Source organism: Anser cygnoides, chromosome Z (genome assembly GCF_040182565.1).
Source record: "Anser cygnoides isolate HZ-2024a breed goose chromosome Z, Taihu_goose_T2T_genome, whole genome shotgun sequence".
Classification (NCBI taxonomy): Eukaryota; Metazoa; Chordata; class Aves; order Anseriformes; family Anatidae; genus Anser; species Anser cygnoides.
In genome coordinates, this window is record NC_089912.1 from 11,207,164 (window position 1) to 11,214,153 (window position 6,990).

A 6,990-nucleotide genomic window follows, 5' to 3' on the forward strand; every position below is an offset into this window, starting at 1 on the left:
TAGTGCAGAACTAAATAGGAAGTCGTCGTTCAGTTACTACAGACATCCACTATTTAAATCTCAAATTCTTCAGGTGTACAGAAAGTTCTCCAAGAAGGCAAAAAGAATATTAAGTGTCAGCAGCTCATGTCATACAGCTGCACAGTAGCCATATGTTACCTGCATCAAGGTCTCTTTTAGAGAGAGAGGGTGGTTTTGTTTGTTGGTGGTTGGTTTCTGTATATTTTTCTAGTTAAGATTTATATTTACGTATGGACTTTTTTGCCTTCTAATGTAAAGGCCATGACAATGAATTGTAAGACAAACCCTGATTTCTTGCTTGTTTTTTTCAGGGGTTTAACAAGTTTCATTTGTCTCACTTTCTCTCTGTAATACTATTGCAGGAGTTTTGAGATGAATATTATACATGATTTAAAAAAATAAAAATAAAAAATCTTTGCCTCTTCTGTAACTGTAAAGTGTAATGTAATAACAAGGACAGAAAAATAATCTAAGAACACAGTAGTTGTGGATGTATCATATTTTTATGTCTGCCTTGTCCAGCTAATTTGGGGGAAATATAGAATGTAAGCTGGCCATGCATTCCTCAGGAAGATAAGGTACCAAAAGTTTAAAACATGCCAAAGATTTTGATTCCAGTTATTAAATATTTACTATGGGTTAAAGTGTTCACTTTATGCGTAATTATATATAGAATCATCAGTACAGAAGGATCACTAAGTGAAAGCTGAATTTCTAGGTTATATATATATTTATTAAAAAAAAAAAAAAAAGTAGTTTTGAGTAAAAAATATGCTCAGAAATCCGTATTCCTAAGGTTTTGAAGAGCTTCTGTCTGAGATGAGCTGTGCTGGACAAATATATAATTCAGAGACCATTAGAAAAGCACAGTTGTTATGCACTACATTTCCATTGCATAGTAACCTGCAATGAAACACTTGGACTGTCATTAGGGGACACTTTACTTGTACAAAGAGTTACAAAAAGAACCATAAAGGCTGGTAGGCTGCTTCTAATTTCATGATTTCCAAGATATAGCTATTTGTCTTTGGACACAAGATAGGTTAATAATGCCTATGTGTGCTTCTGTTTTTCCAATACACAAACATCTCTGAGTGTTTTCCTGACAGCAATGGTTTATTATTTTTTTTCCAAACATTTCACCATTTGTTGATCACAATTAAGCAATAGCTTCCACACATAATATTTTTTTCTTATTCTATTCGACTCCTTGCAGTGCTTCTGCATTGTACTTTTTATCACAGGAAGGACTCGACACGATAGGTTATTTAAAAAACAAAATCAAAAACACTTCTGTTTACTAGTTTTTTTTCAGAAAACTGTCATCTGTGATGATTCCCTGTTTTTTTCTCCTGCAGAAAGAACTAAGTAGGAATTTGCCCTGTTAGAATTGTGGGGAAAAAAAAAAAAAAAAAGGCTCCTGTTAAAGATATAGATGGACACCTCAGGGGTTCATCATGGGACCGGTACTATTTAATATCTTTACCAACGACATAGTGGGATCGAGTGCACCCTCAGCAAGTTTGCAGATGACACCAAGCTGAGCGGTGCAGTCACACAACAGAAGGAAGGGATGCCATCCAGAGGGACCTGGACAGGCTGGAGAAGCCGGCCCATGTGAACCTAATGAGGTTCAACGAGTCCCAGTGCAAGGTGCTGCACCTGGGCCAGGGCAATCCCAGAGAGGAGCACAGACTGGGAGAAGAACTCCTTGAGAGCAGCCCTGCGGAGAAGGACTTGGGGGTTCTGGTGGACGAAAAGCTCGACATGAGCCAGCGGTGGGTGGCTGCAGCCCAGAAGGCCAACTGCGTCCTGGGCTGCACCAACAGAGGGGTGGCCAGCAGGTAGAGGGAGGTGATTGTGCCCCTCTGCTCTGCCCTTGTGAGGCCCCACCTGGAGTGCTGCATCCAGGGCTGGGGCCCCCAGCACAAGAGGGATGTGGGGCTGTTAGAGCGGGTCCAGAGAAGGGATACAAAGATGATCAGAGGGCTGGAGCACCTCCTCTGTGAAGAAAGGCTGAGAGAGCTGGGGCTGTTCAGCCTAGAGAAAAGAAGGCTCCAGGGAGACCTCGTTGTGACCTTGTCCAGAGAAGGGCTACGAAGCTGGTCAAGAGCCAGGAGCACAAGTCCTGTGAGGAGCGGCTGAGGGCACTGGGGTTGTTTAGTCTGGAGAAGAGGAGGCTCAGGGGAGACCTCATTGCTCTCTGCAACTACCTGAAAGGAAGGTGTGGGGAGCTGGGGGTTGGCCTCTTCTCTCAGGTAACTAGGGATAGGGCTAGAGGGAATGGCCTCAAGTTGCACCAGGGGAGGTTCAGGCTGGAAATGAGGAGACATTTCCTCTCAGAAAGAGTGGTCAGGCATTGAGATGGGTAGCCCAGGGAGGTGGTGGCATCACCGTCCCTGAGGGTGTTTAAGGAAAGGTTGGACGTGGTGCTTAGGGTCATGGCTTAGTGGGTGACATTGGTGGTAGGGGGATGGTTGGACCAGATGATCTTGGAGGTCTCTTCCAACCTTAATGATTCTGTGATTCTAACGGGGGCTTATAAAAAAGATGGATAACGACTCTGCTAATTGGATAATGACAGGACAAGGGGGAATGGTTTTAAACTAAAAGAAGGGAGATTTAGATTAGATGTGAGGAGGAAATTCTTCACTCAGAGGGTGGTGAGGCACTGGAAGAGGTTGCCTAGAGAAGCTGTGGATGCCCCATCCCTGATGGTATTCAAGGCTGGGCTGGATGGGGCCTTGGACAACGTGATCTAGTGCGTGGCAAACCTGCCTATGGCAGGGGGGTTGGAACTGGGTGATCTTTAAGGTCCTTTCCAACCCAAGCTGTTCTATCATTCGATGATTTTCCATGAAGGTATGAGGTTCAAATACATTTTCTGGTTTTCCTAGCTATTATGTCATCTACAATGACACTTATTAGCCTAATTTCGAGATTGTACCAGGGATAGTTAAAGAATGGTTTCATTTTGGTACTATCTTCATATTTTAATCCTAGACAATGTTTTAAAAAAATCTCTCTGAAAGCCAACAAATACTTGTATTAAATGCTTATGTTCTGGTAATTTTATAAGCAGTACATTCAAAATGTATTTTTACACAAATTTATCAGAAGTGATGTAAAATAATCTCACTGATCTTGGGTCTGTAGAAAACAATTGACCAGTGTCGTTGTGTTTGTCTTCTCTTCAAAACTTTTAGGGCCATTTAGACTGATAACATCTATCTCCAAAATACTTTCTTCTGCTTCCATAGAGAAGTTTCCATCCTCTTTAAGCATGTCTCTGTTCACTAGCTTGTATTTAGGTAATACTGATTAATACACACTTTTCCTGGTGGGAAGAAGCAGGTAGGAGGCAAAATCTCAATAAAGATCAATGATTTTCTCATTTAGCTACTGTCTTTTTGTGGTCCAATAACAAATGTTCACTACTAGATAGAATTCAACCTTTAATATTGTGATAAATGGTATCTTATTGCCAATTTCTGGATAGCTGCATTGCTGATAGACTTGAAGAGTCTTGTGGGAATATCATAAAGTATTTGAAACAAGGATGTCAGTTTTGCAATTAATAACAACAACAACAAAAAAAAAGACTAGGTGACCTTTTCTTTCCCTAGAAACGTCAATTTTATATCTTTATTACAATTTATGACAACACATGAATGTCCTCACCCAGGGTCTCTTTCTCTTTTGACTGCCAGTAAATGTACAAATAATAGAGTTATACCTAATTGAATTTTGAAAGACCAAAGAGCAGAGCTCATGTTGTTGTTTTAACCAAACAGAAGCATTCTCTCTTTGTATGCCAAAAATGAATCCATAATATTATGAATCTGAGGCTCCAAGTCATCCTGTTGACTTTGTGTTGCCAGAGTCTAAAAATACAGTAACTTTGAGGTGCTTTCTAATTGAGATAACAAAGGTTTCTTTACAATGGATAAACGGTATCTGAAAGCTGAATTGATTATGAAACAATTCTGAGAGCAAAGGTCAAGGTATTTACTATGAAAGGTTTGGTTATCAGATTCTTCCCTCTTTCTTCCGTCCTACAAAGTGTTGATGCAAATAAACTACCTGGTGACAAAATATAGTTCGTCTGTAGCGGAAGAAGCAGCTGTAGGAAAGGAATCCTTAGATACTTGAAGAGAACTGTTTGCTTTATAGGATTTCATCAATATTTGTTTTCCTTTCTCATAATCAAAAATCCCATAAGCATGTCTTTTCATGGATAACATAGTTTGGTAAGTTGTCATATACCCCATCTAATGATTGTAGCACTTATACACTGATCTTGCCTTTAAATGCAGCAATGCTAAAGGTAAGAGAGAAGGATAATAATAAAAATGAATGGGACTTGGTTTTCTTCCTGTACCCATCGAAGAAATTACCATGAATTGCTGCCATAACTAGAAGTTGTTACCAAGTTTGGCACAGCTGCATAACAAAGCCAGAATTCTTGTGGGTGAGTTCAGGAAATGTGGCAAAGGGAGCATTAAGCTCATTGCTCAGTTCTTTCTCTTCCAATATTACCTGGTATTCTAGGATCAGAAAGGAAAAGATGTCTGTACATCTATCTGGAATTCAAGAAATCACAACACTGTTCGTTTGTTTGTTTGTTTATTAATTTTGAAATGACACAGGAAGGGAGTGCTGTTTCGCATGGTACTCTGTTCTTTACTTTTGCTTTGTGGCTTTCCATCTCTCCTCTTAACTATTACCTTCAGTCAGCATAGCTGTCAAAATGACACAACTTGCATACAACAGCAGGGAACAATCAGCAGCAGTGTCAAGTCAGCAGCCTTCTTGCATGATTTTGCTAAATTCAGCAACAGTAGTGTGCTTCCACATAAACTGATTGCGCCTAAGTCTTTCTATCTATCCTTATAGTTTAAAAATTGGGGCAGATTTTAGTAACATCAAAACTTCTGTCAGAATAGCTTACATTCTACTACCTCAGACCCACTTTTAAGACACTAACCCTGGGGATACCCCTGTAGGAATATTTTCCCAGTTTCACAGCAGAGGGGGGAGGGAGAAGCCAAGACAGGCAGAAAGGGGTTATCTTATCTGAGGTCACAGTGAGCTTGTGGCAAAGCTCAGTTTGGACTCCAACCTAAAACCCACAGATAGCAGCCCTTTTGCTCTGTAAAACTGCTCTTCTGATTAGCAGCAACGGTCAGCAGGCTTTATCACCTAACATGCTCTTGCTGTGAGATGTTTATGGCATGCTCTGATGTCTGTTTCATCCAAGGCCTATCCTCCATGGAAGTGTTGCAGAAGTATTCAATATGTAAGGTTTAATAAGGTTTGATCAAATTCAGGCATCTTGCACTTGAATTCTTTCACAAAGATCCCATTTCTTTTTTTTTTTTTTTTTTTGGTCTTGGCTTCATTTGTCAGGAGTTGAGACAATGGCATAGATAATGGCATTACATGGCACCTGAGAGCACACATAGATACACTGCAAACAACTTGAGTGGTAATACTTGCTTTGTAGCAAAATGCATTACAGGACAATGCTTTTCCTCCATGCAATATTTACTAAAGCATTTCCGTTATAACCTGAAGAGGGACAGCCAATTTTTCAGTTATTTCTTTTTCAACAACTGCAGTTGCCTATTCTGGAAATAAAGTGGATAACCAGAAAAAGTTATTAATCTGACTCATTTTTAAATAGGCTAGGAACGCAGAACGAACCTCCTGTCAAGTTACCATTACTCTCTTCATCGCCAGCTGGAAAGAAGTGCTCGATAGCAAGCTGTTAGAGAATGCAACTGCTTTATGAAAAGCTAAGTAATCTGTTAACAAGGATGAATTATATTTATTTAGTCTGGCTGAAGATGTTTGCTGTGTTTTTAGAAATCTGATTGCTGAAAGAGCTGTTACTATCGAATGTTTTGTCTTTATATGTCAGAATAAGTAGTGTAATCTACGCCAAACATCCTTACAAAATGAATGTGATTTACATGATATAGTGACATTCACTGTCTGCAAAGAAGACAGAACAAATGCAGACAACTGAGAAGATGTTTAATCCTGCTTGCGTTTTTTTGATTTTCGATTATCTCTATTTAGACACCTGCAAGGAAAAAGCCACACAGGAAACTTCCATGTGTCTCTGAATGAAATCAATTACTTTGACCATCACAACTGTTTTCTTACCACAAAGAAGAGAAATGGAAGCAAATACTGGTACAGTTGCCTGCCAGGTAGTGAGATGTAATGCTGTTAGGGTCAAGAGAAATATTAACATTACAAACTGGATCCTTTAACTTTGGCAGGGAAAAGATTAAAAATCTTATGCTCTCTGGAGCAGAAATTATGTATCTTTTCCTGTATTTTCATGAGACAGATTTTTGTACGAAATATGCTGAATTTGCCCAAGCTGTATGGCTCAGCATATTGTGACACTGATCTACCTTACTCTCCCGAATCTTTGTAAATAAAGTAACTCAGCACCTTGGCAGGTGACCACAGACCAAATGTGATCTGTGACTTTTTTCAGTATCTGATTCACATCTGGATCCAGATTAAAAAGACTGTTGGGAGCCTGCTGTGAACAGGACAAAGACTTACTATTTTAACTAGAAATTAAATTGAAACTTGGATTACCATTTTCAGATTACAAACAGAGCAAAGTACTGGAATAGATTGCATGTGAATGCTGTGAATCCAACATCACCGTCATGGTAAAGATTAGGATAGACAAGTATGTCAAGAATCATTTTATGTAGTCAAGCTTGTGTTAGAGCAGAAAAATGGATTAGATGACCTAACATCCTTTTGACCCTTATTTCTTATGATTGTGCTTTGAATGTAAATATATAAACAACATAGATGTAATTAAAGTAGCCTTGACTATTTTGTTCTGAAGTGTCTTAAACCAATCAGCAAACAAGTTTTTTCTTCCAGTTTAGGTCTTGTATTTTCTTCAATCAATACATTTCCTTGTAACTTTCT